General features: G+C 34.6%; 2 long non-coding RNA genes across 10 annotated transcripts in view; one reads left to right on the top strand and one right to left on the bottom strand.

Annotated features, from left to right (window-relative positions):
* LOC143235855 (uncharacterized) overlaps nucleotides 1-11,622 on the bottom strand; it is a 31,985-nt gene extending 20,363 nt beyond the window's left edge. The window contains exons 1-2 of the long non-coding RNA XR_013019400.1: nucleotides 11,492-11,622; nucleotides 9,870-9,979 (exon numbers count right to left, since the gene is read on the bottom strand). This is a non-coding gene — a long non-coding RNA (uncharacterized LOC143235855). The remainder of the gene's footprint in view (nucleotides 1-9,869; nucleotides 9,980-11,491) is intronic.
* Nucleotides 1-13,814, top strand: part of LOC143235851 (uncharacterized) — a 152,459-nt gene that overhangs the window by 109,762 nt on the left and 28,883 nt on the right. For 6 of the 9 annotated variants that reach the window (XR_013019397.1, XR_013019394.1, XR_013019392.1 and 3 more), the window contains exon 4: nucleotides 2,050-11,968. This is a non-coding gene — a long non-coding RNA (uncharacterized LOC143235851). The remainder of the gene's footprint in view (nucleotides 1-2,049; nucleotides 11,969-13,814) is intronic. The other 3 variants (XR_013019396.1, XR_013019393.1, XR_013019390.1) reach the window with 2 other exon arrangements.

Raw genomic sequence — 13,814 nt, 5'->3', positions numbered from 1 at the left:
GGATCCATATTAAGTATATTCAACTGTTCTCATGCTCGTAGTTTGATTCTGTTATTTTTACATAGGAAACTTCAGAATATCATAGAAAAACAGAGAATACAGTTTTAAAACTTTATGAGATGTAATTGGCCCGATGGTAAAATCAATCTACGAGTCGTGGTATCTAATCCCGTCACTAAACATGGTTACTCTTTCAGCCCTGGGGACGTTTTAATACGACGGTCAACCCCACGATTCGCTGATAAAGAGAAGTTCAAAAGTAAATGCTGTTGACTACCTCTAGTCTGTTAATTCAGAATTAGAGACGGCTAAACGCAGATAGCCCTCGCGTGGCTTTGCGCGAAATTCAATAAAAGAAACAAACAAAACTGGATTTCTATAAAGTGCACAAACGAAAAAAAAATACAGTTTTTGTTACTTAAAAATTGTTAGGTGCATCGCATCGAGAAAACACTGAAAACATAAAAGTGTGTAACAGGCAACATTATGTTGGTATTATAAATACTTCAGTTGAATAACAATAAAGTCAATCTCAGTTCAGATTTGTTTGGTTTGTAGCCAATGAGTGATGTTCCAATATGGCGCTATTACCTCACTCTCATGTGAGTAGAGACTAATATTATAGAAATAAGCAGAAGTTCGTGATATTTTTATTCCATGGATGAAATTAAATATATATATATATATATATATATATCAATATATATTTTCTGAAACGTGTATGAAGATACGACGTTTATCTCCAAAACACACCCTTTACGCATGGGTGTTGCCCAGCACAGCCAGATTGTTAGAGCGGTCGACTCTTAATCTGAGTGTCGCGGGTTCGAATTCCTCTCACACGAAACATGTTTGTCCTTTCAGCCGTGGGGGCGTTATAAGTAACGATCAATCTCATTATCCTTGATAGAAGAGTAGTATAAGAATTGGTAGTGAGAGGTGATAAATAGCTGCCTTCCCTCTATTCTTACACTGCTTAATTAGAAATGGCTAGCGCAGATAGCCCTCGTGTAGCTTTGCGAGAAATTCGAAAGAAATAAACACACGAGAGTGAATGCATTTGCACAAATTTACCGGACTTGTTGGTTGTAGATACCTAGAAATATGTACCCACGTTTATTTTCTTTTTTTAATTGAAGTACACTGCCACTGTGGCTCAGCAGTAAGGCGGGAGTGGGCTTACAACGTTAAAATTTGGGGTTTGATCCCAATAATGTTCATAGTGAAGGTAACACATAGTACAGTATTGCGCTTAAATCAAAGAAAACATTAACTGAAAGAAGATGATTTTCAAACGAGACCCATATTTCAACACTTTCGAATAATTCACCGTCCTTCTTCTGGAGGCATACAAGAGGTAGAATATTGTTATAACAAATAAATGACAATTAAAATAAAAAAACAATGTTGTTTTGTGCCCTATTGCTTCCTTACTAGAAATTTCGTTAGCGAATTAAATTTTCTTAAAATTAGCAGGTTAAAATCCACCAAGGACTGTATACTTAATAAAGATAAGAAAACATTTAAGTATTTGTAGAAGTTCAGTAATTCAAAAGAAGCTTTTCTCAGGAAATGAAATAATGAACACGTTTCTTACTACGTCAGATAACTTCTTACAGTAATGACACCTATGTTGGAACAAATAATTTCTTAGGGAGAGAAAAGAATGAAACTGACGAATAATGTGTGATGTAATAAAAAATAGCATATACTAGTATTGTGGAGAAATAGTTGTTAATAACATATACTAGTATTGTGGAGAAATAGTTGTTAATAACATATACTAGTATTGTGGAGAAATAGTTGTTAATTACATATACTATATTGTGGAGAAATAGTTGTTAACAACATATACTAGTATTGTGGAGAAATAGTTGTTAATGACATATACTAGTATTGTGGAGAAATAGTTGTTAATAACATATACTAGTATTGTGGAGAAATAGTTGTTAATAACATATACTAGTATTGTGGAGAAATAGTTGTTAATAATATATACTAGTATTGTGGAGAAATAGTTTTTAAGATACTTTTCTTTATTCGTTGCAGGACTTCATGGTGATTTGGACAACGGTACTTCTGACAGAGTATGAATAAAGCCAAGACGATGTTAGAAGTTATACACGTTTTTTGTTGTTTTTTTGTATTAAAAACTTTCAAGTCGTTCAAGATAAAATTAAAACAGTGTACTTGGTGAACTCTGTACCTTGTAATATGGAGATCAGGTATTTGGTTTTGTTTGTTGTTTTTTTAATTTCGTGCAAAGCTACACTAGGGCTATGTGCGCGAGCCGTCCCTCATTTAGCAGACTAAGACTAGAGAGAAGACAGCTAGTCATCACCACCCACTGCCAATTCTTGGGTTACTATTTTACCAACGAATAGTGGGATTGGCCGACACTTATAACGCCCCTACGGCTGAAAGGGCGAGCATGCTTGGTGTAACGGGGATTCGAACCCACGACCCTCGGATTACCAGTCGAGTGCCTTAACTACTTTGTTATGCTGGGCCTTGTTAGGTTTTGTATTATTAAAACGTGAAACGTTCTTTCATAGAAGTATTAAAATTATGATAGTAACATGCCTAATTTAGAAGATGCTTAAAACTTTGATATGTTATTTATTTTGGTTTAACATATTTTACGTAATCTTTGAACATTTGTTTGTAAGTAACTTATTTATAAGGATATTAAAGCGGTTAATGCACCTGTTACATAAAATATGCACTTGGGGTGGGACAAAATTTAAAAATGGAAATATACGGATAGTTTATGTCTAATGCTTAGGATCTATGTAATGCAAAACCTTAATAAATGGGAAACACAAAGTCTTCATATAACTAATGTCTACACATTAGTGCGCATGTCAAGGTTTCTGACAGTTTGTTATATTTACTGTGGTTTTTCATTAACACTCCTACGAAAAGTGGGGCCCCAGAGCAACTTGAAAGGTTATTAATATTAGGCTAATAATTTTGTATTTAAATGAAATTGCCATTTAAATCCATTAATGAATGGATTAACGAGATTCCCACTGTCCCTATCTACTATCTAGCGAAACCACAGCCAGGGGAACGGGCTTGGAGAAATCAGGACTAGAAACGTCTTTTCGTAGGAGTGTTAACTGTACACACGATATTGTGTTATTCTGTTATCTTATTGGTTTATTTCTGTAAAACGTACGATATTCGTTTTTCCTTCCTATAAAAATGGTTTCGTGTAGTAATGAACAAGTCTTTCAAGTAAGAATGCCAAAACCTTTTTACAATAAATAGTAAACTTGTTTTTCATTTATTAAGCCTACTGTTCGAATATTATTTTTGATAAACAGTGAATTAACTACGGAAGCTGGACTATTTCTCGCCGGGTGCTTGGGAGATGATTTCAAAGTATTCCATTGTTGTTGACAACGGTTAGGCTTAGTGAACTAAGGACACAAATTATTATTAAAATAATCTTCGCTTTTTCCCCATATTACAGCAAAAGTTGTTCTGTTCATTTTTGTTCCTGTTCATATTTTCTGTTGTTCTAACTTTCTTTGGAGGGGATTGTGGATAAAGTGACATTTATAACGTATTGTAGACATTAATGTCCTCTATGACTGTTGCAGGTAATTATATTCATTTATCCTCTAAAAGTGAAGATCAAGTGAATATTAAAAACTGATAATTTTATAGAAGTTTTTCATGAACATGTTTTACAAAATCACTATTATAGTTTAAGCTAAGAAGCGCTTTATGTTATACATTACGATTATTTTTATATATATCTTACATTTTATATTTGTGACAACTCCGTCAATGGCAGTTTTGAACTACACACTTGGATTGTGAATGACATGTTCAGTATTCCCTCCTTATTGTGATATCACGTGATGTAAATTACAAGTTGTGAGTTCTGTCCTGTAACATTTCACACAATAACCATGTCGCTGCATTCTTAAACTCGTGTAAAATGTATGGATTATTTACAAGTAACCCAAGAGGGAGAAGTCACAAAGGCTCAAATCAGGTGAGATTGGAAGCCAGAATAAGTTACACCTATAAACATCAAGTAACCCTAAGAAGGATACAGCAAGGATTTAAATCAAGTGAGATTGGAAGCCAGGATAAGCCACACCTATAAACTTCAAGTAACTCTAAGAAGGGCACAACAAGGGTTTAAATCAAGTGAGATTGGAAGCCAGGATAAGCCACACCTATAAACTTCAAGTAACTCTAAGAAGGACACTATAAGTGTTTAAATCAAGTGAGATTGGAAACCAGGATAAGCCACATCTATAAACATCAAGTTACTATAAGAAGGGCACAACAAGGATTTAAATCACGTGAAATTGGAAGCCAGGATAAGCCACATTTATAAACATCAAGTTACTCTAAGAAGGGCACAACAAGGATTTAAATCACGTGAAATTGGAAGCCAGGATAAGCCACATTTATAAACATCAAGTTACTCTAAGAAGGACACAACAAGGATTTAAATCACGTGAGATTGGAAGCCAGGATAAGCCACACCCGTAAACATGAAGTAATTCTAAGAAAGACACAATAAGTGTTTAAATCAAGTGAGATTGGAAACCAGGATAAGCCACATCTATAAACATCAAGTTACTCTAAGAAAGACACAATAAGTGTTTAAATCAAGTGAGATTGGAAACCAGGATAAGCCACATCTATAAACATCAAGTTACTCTAAGAAAGACACAACAAGTGTTTAAATCAAGTGAGATTGGAAGCCAGGATAAGCCACACCCGTAAACATGAAGTACCTATTAGGAAGATATTGCAAGGTTTTAAATCAGTAAAGATATAAACGTCATTTCTGGTTTACTTGTATTCTGATAAAATATTAGTTAACCACATTAAATAAGTAAGTACACTTGCAAAGCATACCTTTTAAGGATTAAAACGACTATGTCGTCGTCGGAAAACAAAAACAGGTACGTATTAACCTATACTTACTATTGGTTATACAGTCATTTGATATACGAAGGTAAGCATTTAATATCAGTGTTTTTTGAACAACATCACAATATCTTGTTGTGTATTCAGCTCATTGTTTCGGTTTTTTGAGGATCAGTTACAGCTGCTTTGTGTTACACGAGACATACCAGTTCTAATAATAATAACCAAAGTAGATAGAAAAAATAAAGTAATCGTTTTGTATTCGTAATATTACATTTAAATATGGCGTAACTTCGGAATTGTAATGACAATTATTCAGTTGTACATCTCAGCAGTGGATGAAAACTATACTAACGTAATATAAACTCTAAGTGACTTGATAACAGTATAATTAGTTTTTATGGAGTGGTAATTTAAGCAAAATAACCCAAATATATTTCTTACAAATATTAAGATATCGTGAATCTATATTTTTAAAGAAATCCATGATGGTAAAAGTATGAATTTCGCAAGAAACGTATACATATGATTACGTTTTCTGATATTAAGTATAGCTGACTACGATACTTAGAGAATACATGGACAAACCACAATGAAATAAACTGAGTGATAACTTGAGATTTTTCGAAAAGTAGACCTTAAAATCTTTCCAGAGTGGCATCTCCTGTTTGTTAAGATGGCAAATGATGTTACTAATTTAAAAACCAAATATTTTCTCTCAAGTCATCTACAAAATAAAGGTGTACATCGAATGTCAAAGTTTTACGTTTCTCTTTCGGTGTACGTTTTATGAACGTTCATTTGATAAAATAACGAAAAGTCGAAACTGTTCCCATCCACAACTTATTTTTTCATTTGAGGTACGGAAATATTTAAATGCATATGATAGAGAGTTTACCATCCAAAATAGCTTTTATTAACGGTTTTATTGTATGGTAATCTATTAGTATTTATTGTAATGTTTTCATTTAAATTTTCGTTCTCAAGATACATAAGATGAAGTTGTACAGTCATGTGAAAATATTAGGACACCCTATGAAAGCCTGTGTACTTTTGTAACATGTTTGGATATATATAGATATTTAATCTCAATTTCAACAATACTGAGAGATTATAGGAATATAACTAAACAATTAAAACTGAAGAAAAGACTTTTCAAGATCTTCTGTAAATGTAATTCTACAAAAATGCATATTCTAACTGAGGAAAAAGTTAGGACACCCTACCCCCTTATAGCTAGTGTTACCCCCTTTGGCTGAAATAACTGCAGTGAGACGCTTCTTGTAGCCATCTATCAGTCTCTGACATCGGTCTGAAGAAAGTTTGCCCCACTCCTCAATGCAGAATTCTTTCAGCTGTGAGATGTTTGAAGGGTTTCTTGCATGTACAGCCCGTTTCAAGTCACCCCACAGCATCTAAATTGGATTAAGATCTGGGTTTTGACTCGGCCATTCCAGGACTCTCCATTTCTTAGTTTTCAGCCAGTCCTAGGTGGATTTACTGGTATGTTTTGGTTCATTGTCGTGCTGCAGGGTCCAGTTCCGCTTCAGCTTTGATTTTCATACGGATGGTCTCACATGATCCTCAAGCACCCTCTGATACACAGTAGAATTCATGGTGGATTCTATGATTGTGAGCTGTTCAGGTCCTGCTACAGCAAAGCAGCCCCAAACCATGACACTTTCATCTTCATGCTTCACAGTTGGTATGAGGTTCTTTTCCTGGAATGCAGTATTTGGTTTATGCCAAACATGTCCTCTGTTCTGGTGTCCAAATAATTCAACTTTGGACTCATCTGTCCAAAGAACATTATTCCAGAAGTCCTGGTCTTTGTCTACATTCTCTCTAGCAAACTTCAGTCTGGCCTTGATGTTTCTCTTATGCCTCCCATGCAAGCTAAACTTGTGCAGTCTCTTTCTGATTGTAGAGACATGCACTTTCACATCAACAATAGCCAGAGCCTGCTGTAGGACCCGTGATTACATGTTAGGGTGTTTGGAGACCTCTTTTAGCATCTTGTAATCTGCTTTCGGGGTGAACTTGCTTGGACGACCAGACCTGGGCATGTTGGCAGTTGTTTTGAAAGCCCTCCACTTGTTGACTATTTTCTAGACAGTGGAATGGCTGATTTCAAAATCTTTTGGGATCCTTTCAAATCCCTTACCAGGCTCACAAGCTGCTACAACTTTTGGTCTGAAGGTCTCAGACAGCTCTTTTGCTCTCACCATGGTACTCACCCTCACTTCAACAGTCAGGAGCACACCAAACTAAATGTCTGAGGTTTGAATAGGGCAAGCTTCATTCAAAATGCTGAGTAATGATCTCCTAATCATGTGCACTTGGTGTGATACACCTGTGTGTGAGTTGAGCCATTTTAAGTAGGAATAAATGTGGGGGTGTCCTGACCTTTTCCTCAGTTAGAATATACATTTTTGAAGAAGTACATTTACAGAAGATCAAAGTCTTTTTTCAGTTTTAATTGTTTAGTTATATTCCTATAATCTCTCAGTATTGTTAAAATTGAGATTAAATATCTGTATATCCAAAAATGTTACAAAAATACACAGGCTTTCATAGGGTGTTCTAACTTTTTCACATGACTGTATATGGTGCATTCTTCCGCCTAAGTAAATATATTTACACCCTACCTCAATGGAAATCGCAATATATTCTTTATAGTACAGGGTTTGTAATAAATTAAAGTGAAAGCTTGCGCGAAGAAGATAATAAAATAATCGCCAGTGGAAACAACAATGATGGTAAAGTTTCAGAATGTATAGATAAGTGACAAAGTGTGCATACACATGTTACGTTGTACCATTCAGTGCAAACATTTTATTTAAAGTTGGCTCCAGTAAGTTTAAAAAAAAAAACTCTTAGAATAACAAAAACTGCTCTTCTTACTGAAAAAGTTCGTATACCTTAGCTTTAAAGTAACACAAATAAAAAAGTTTCAAATATGTACCTGACACAACGTTTTTAGTTGGTCTCTGATTTTAGTTAAAAGCTTTTTTTCTTTTGGGTTGTATGGGTTTTACTCCTGCCGTTCAAACTCTGTTTGATTTTAATAAAATCTTCAGTGTGTTGTATTTCTTGTTCGTGAACGACAATATATATATATATATGTTTATACATTTATAGGACTTAAACAGGTATTGCTGCCTTGGTGTCCTATAGCTATCACATAACTATTATTTTTAATTTTCATTCTATATTACCTACAGGTTTGTAGCGTGTGTGTTTTCTTATAGCAAAGCTACATCGGGCTGTATGCTGATTTTAGCGTTGTAAATCTGTAGACTTACCGCTGTCCTAGCGAAGGACATTGTAATGACCTCAGAAGCATTGTAACGTGGATTACCTGAGTTTGGTTGTTGTTAAACACAAAACTGCACAATAGGCTATCGGAGCTTTGCCTACCACGAGTATCAAAACCTAAATTTTAGCTTTCTAAGCTCATAGGCCTACTTCTGAGTCACTCGGGGATGGATTTCCTGGGGCATTCTATAAAGTTATTTCTATACGATTACCATTCTGCCTGGTTTCTTTGACACACTATAAATGCGTCTGCTGTACGTAATAGTGGATACTCTTGTTTTTCAAAATTGTATTATATCTCTTATATGTTGCATGATTTTTGATTTATTTAATAGTTTGTGATACATTTAACTAAATTGTAAACAATGGCACATTTGTTACTAGTTTGTAGTTTCGTGTCAGAAAGTATATATTTTGAATTCCAGTAAAGAGTTTCAAACATCTAGAATGAAATCAGTGAAGGCACTATGCAGTTTAATGCTAGTGAAACGTGCTAAAAATATGATCATAATATTTAAAATTTAAAACGTCTAATCATTGTAAATAAGAAACTCCTCTTTTTATAAATGTTTTGAACCGAGTGTGGCACAGTGATTGACGTGCTGGACTGTGGAGCTGAGGTTCCAGAGTTAATCTCACTTTACCGCGTGTTATGAGAATAGGATGAAATTCCATTGCTTCTATTGACAGAAGTAGCCGAATAGTTAGCTGTACATGTTGACTAGAGTTACCTTCCCTCTATTCCATCACCGCAAAATTTGGTTTTGGGGTTGTTTGTTTTGAATTTCGCTTAAAGCTACATAAGGGCTATCTGCATTATCTGTCTCTAATTCAGCAGTGACAGACTAGAGGAAAATCAGCTAGTCAACACCACCCACCGCCAACTGTGGGGCTACTATTCTTCCAATTAATAGCAGGATTAACAATCACATTATAACGCCCCCACGGCGGAAATAGCGAGATGTTCTGTGTGACTGGTATCCAAACGCGAACCGCAGGTTGTGAATCGAGTACCCTAACCACAAGTCTACGCCAGGCCATAATTGGGAATGGTTAGGGTAAATAGTCGCAGTATAGCTTTGTGCGAAATACAGCAAAACAAACAAACGATAACGTAAACCAGTACGGTCGTGTAGTACAATTTTTATGGTTTTCTATTAGCTCTTTTTATTAATTGATTTAATTATAAGTGTTAGCAGTACATGATACACACGTATTCATAAATCATTCTTATACAAATTACTGACCTATTCCTAAATGCACAGTCATTTGTGGTAGTGACGTGCGGAAGTGAAAAATTGATTGTATGGATTATCATGTTTTTTATTTTCTCAGTATACATCCACATGTGTACCATTCGTTGCTCCAGGATTATCTAGGCTGTGTCTTATTTCCCTCCAAGTGTTATCCAGTATTTTACGAGTCACGTTTATTTATTTCATTCTGTAACGTAGATCCATGATAACGTTCACAGATGTCGAACATACCTGATCTTTCACAAGCCCCCTTCCCAAAAAGAAAAAAATCCAAGAGGTTATGTCTGTGGCGTGTGTGTGTTTTTCTTATAGCAAAGCCACATCGGGCCATCTGCTGTGCCCACCGACGGGAATCGAACCTCTGATTTTAGCATTATAAATACGAAGACTTACCACTGTACCAGCGGGTGACGTGTGTCAGGGGAACAAGGGGGGCAGTCGTGTTGGTCTATCTTTACCGGTCCATTCTGGAACTATTTTCTTGCTGTGACCCAATGACGGATCTGTAACGGAAAACAAGAAAAAAAATCTTTATGAAATGTTAACAAGATAAATAAAACCAGAGTGTTCTAACTATACTGTTTTTGGAGTTATTAAATTTTAAAATGGGTCAGACAGTTTATGGACACCCTGTTTTTTAACTGGAGTGTTTGTCTCATTTCTATCAGACTGTAGCGTTTAAACTGCAGGTTCTGTACGCAGCGTATTACTCTAATTAAACCGCCTGTACCTGAACGTCGTTACGTAATGTTACTGTAATACTTATGTATCAACGTATGTATTTTGTTTTGCTTCGTTACAGCTGTATTCGAACCGTACATGTACGTCTGTGTTTTCTGTTAAGTCGTCTGGATATTGTTTAAGCCAAAGTTTTATTAAGATATAAGTGTATTTTTGTATGTGAACCGTTTGTGTGCACATTGTCGTATGCAAATTGACAATCGTGTTTAATTGGGGAAAATGTGATATGCAGTTTCTACTCCTTGTTTTTGAATACTTCGTGATACCTGATCCAATATAGCCATGCACTCATCAATCGGGTGTAAGAGTTTGTTCTTAAATAATATGTGTGCCTACATATATATATTTAAGCGAATACTATGTTTATCTGACCGCTAACTCTTCGTATGCTATTTGACCAATCATCACCAAACTTGGCATGCTGACTTCTAGAGAAGTTTCTGAATTACACTGTTTGCCTTTATATCACAAGTTAACATTATTTAACTTTTGTAGTGCATATTAGTGTATATAAAAGACATTAATTCTAGAAATAAACGACCTCATAACACCAGAATTGTTTTTATTTAATAAAACGCTCAACATTTCGCTTCAGAGCTTCTTCAGGACCGTTCACTAAAATACAAACCAAAACTGACAGTTCTAACAGGGTTTACGTTGGCGAATTACAATTGTATGACCAGTAATTAAATTTAGAACAATGTAATGACATCAGCTTCAACTATTAAAACTTTGACGTACTTATCAGTTGTGTTTAGGAAATCTCATTTCGCTTGTGTAATGTACTTGAGTGTGTGTTGTTGTTGGTTTTTGTTAACAACTCACTAGTGTTAAAAATTAATATTAACTAGTATGGTGATTGCTTCGATACTGTTCTCTTGAGAAGTGTGCGCAATAGGAAACGAAACGTGTCAGTAAGTGTGCACACCAAAACAATATTTCAAATTATGGTTAGCTAAAAATCACATGGTACAATAAAGTAACACATCCTCAGTTGTGATTTATCCTATAATTCAATCGGTCAGCCAACATTATTAATCCTAATTATTCGAGAAAGACATAGATAAATGTAGAAAATACATTTTACAAATGTGAATGAATTAAACAATTTTTGTTGATGTTAAAAACCTTTTTGGTTCCCACTTTTGCAAAATATACATATATTTTCATTTGTCATAAAACATCAATCTATCATTTATTAGAGTTGTTTTGGTAATATATATTCTTGTTTAGCTTAAAGCGATCGAAACAATAGAAAAATAAATACAAATAACCTCGGGAATACTGCCTCAATAAATGAAGCATCCTTTCCCTGTAATGTTCCAGTAACCGGTGTACCTCCTGGAAGAGAAATTTCCTTTTCGTCACATCAAAACTGTAAGTATGGGACCATTTTATTGGTTGGCTACTCGCCAACTATGGAGACAAGAATTTTGAGCGTGCTGCTCACGAGGTGCCCAACCTTCTTAGACGAATTTCCGTCAATAATACTCTCGTCCCAAACCAATGCTACAGCTGATTGGCTGGTTTAAAATGGCGCATAAAATCTTATGTGTACGTCATATCATAGCCGATGTGTCTTGAGCGTATGTGGAGGGAACGCCATGCTTCCTGTCTACTCTCGAAAGGCTGTGGTACTTTTATCCTTATTGTGAGCTGGTCAAAGGAAATTAGGGTTAAATTTTTCCCGCTGAGTTTGACTGAAAGTTTTAAATGTGACTGCGCTAACACCTAAAAAAAGAACTAAGTAGGTGAGGTCAAATCTCTTTACTTATTGTTAACTACTGTATTATTGTTTCCTTTTCATTGATCTTTATGGCGAAGATATTTCTGAAAGACAACTTATAAGAAGCCGAATCGGTGCCTCGTTACAAATCGGAATTCAACATCGAGAGACGGTGGGAAAGTGCAAAAGCTTGCTGAATGTTTATGTAATTCTTAACTTGTGACTCACAAGTTGTATTTTTACAGATATTGTGTTGCTGGATAAAACGTATTTAATGTTCTCGTATAACTTTTAAAAATGCTTTATTTATTTTAACATTGTTCAAGTATTAACAGTGTAAGCATTTTAATACAAAAACTTATGAATAATATATACTGAAAATAAGATTTAATGCCAAACGATTTCTAAACTAGGGTGTAATATTCTATTTTACAACTAAATTACCATAGGTATTTGACATTAATTTTATGCGTAATTAAATTGTGAGGTTTATAGAAAACGTCAGCATATATCGACGAACGTTCTTAGCTTTTCTGTTTAGTCACGCTGTTTTAAGCTCAAGATATGCCAAGAGTTATATTGCCATTGAAAAAGTTATTCTTGACTCTTAGCAGCATGAGTAACGTAAATAGTGTGCTGTGAGTTGAATCTTTTATTGTTTTAATTAGGTTTATTTTTCATTCCCTTAATATGTGAATAGAAATTGCTACTTTTGTATGTTCACTAGTAAATGTGCCAATTTTATGTGGTGTATAGTGGCTGCTAAATTATATTCTAAAGATAGCTGTTATAATAGATTGTTTTGAAGTTTTTGTGGATATTGATTCGCTTTCTTAAGAACCTTTTTATTGGTTTTATTCGTTTTTCTAGATTTTGAAAACTATGTTAAGTCTATGCATTATTTTATGTTTATATTCGTGTTAAATGTTATGCTTATGTGTTATAATGTCTTCACCTAAAACTGAGCTGCGAATTAGCTGCATGTTCTGCTTTTGTCACACGGACTTTTAAAGAAGTTAGGCACTGAAGGTGAAGATTTTCTGTTTTCTACCCTTTTAATGGATTTTCTCATTGCATTTAGATTAATAGGGGTAAATTTACCTTGTACTATATGCGCTTATAATTATTTCCAAACTTCCTAGGACGTTCGATGTTGTTTTTTTGTGTCCTAATTATTTGATGTTATTTCGTGATCGCATGCAATCCTCACGGTAGTATTCATACCTATCCATAGTTATAGGAAGTTATTTTTTGACTTAAATTTTAACATATTAAACGTATAATTATAATTTTGTTAGGATAATCAGACGTCATTGTCAGATTTGGACTTAACATGTTTAGGAAAGCAAAGTATAATTTCGTTCCTTAACTCTTTGGTGTAAAAGTAAGTTTTTGTACAAGTCTTAACACACGTATAAGAATATATTCCAGACTACAGTATGAATTTAGTACTCTGAACAACGCCTGTATGTGTAAAAAAAAAAACTATGTAGAAGATTGTAGACATAGCATCATAATGGTACTGTCGTCGCCATATATACGTTTTCCTTTTAGACTAATATTTCGTGACATAATGCTAGGGTAATTCGAAAAGGTGTATCTAATTGTTGAATTTATGTCTGAAGCGCTTCAGGTTAGCTTTTCGTCATTTGTCTATTTGATATCCTTCTGTGTTGCCAGTGTTTACCCTACAAATGGTCACCCGCTATTAAAACATCAATATAATTACAATAATAACCAATCTGTATAATAAATGTATCACGTGTTCAGTATTTGGTTGTTCTACTGATTATTGTATTATTGACTGCTTTAGGCTTAACGATGTGAAACGTTTGTCGCCGAGCCTTCCAATTTGAAGTAAAAATAAGCAT

The sequence above is a fragment of the Tachypleus tridentatus genome, chromosome 12 (assembly GCF_004210375.1).
Source record: "Tachypleus tridentatus isolate NWPU-2018 chromosome 12, ASM421037v1, whole genome shotgun sequence".
Classification (NCBI taxonomy): domain Eukaryota; kingdom Metazoa; phylum Arthropoda; class Merostomata; order Xiphosura; family Limulidae; genus Tachypleus; species Tachypleus tridentatus.
This window is presented reverse-complemented; position numbering and strand designations above follow the sequence as displayed.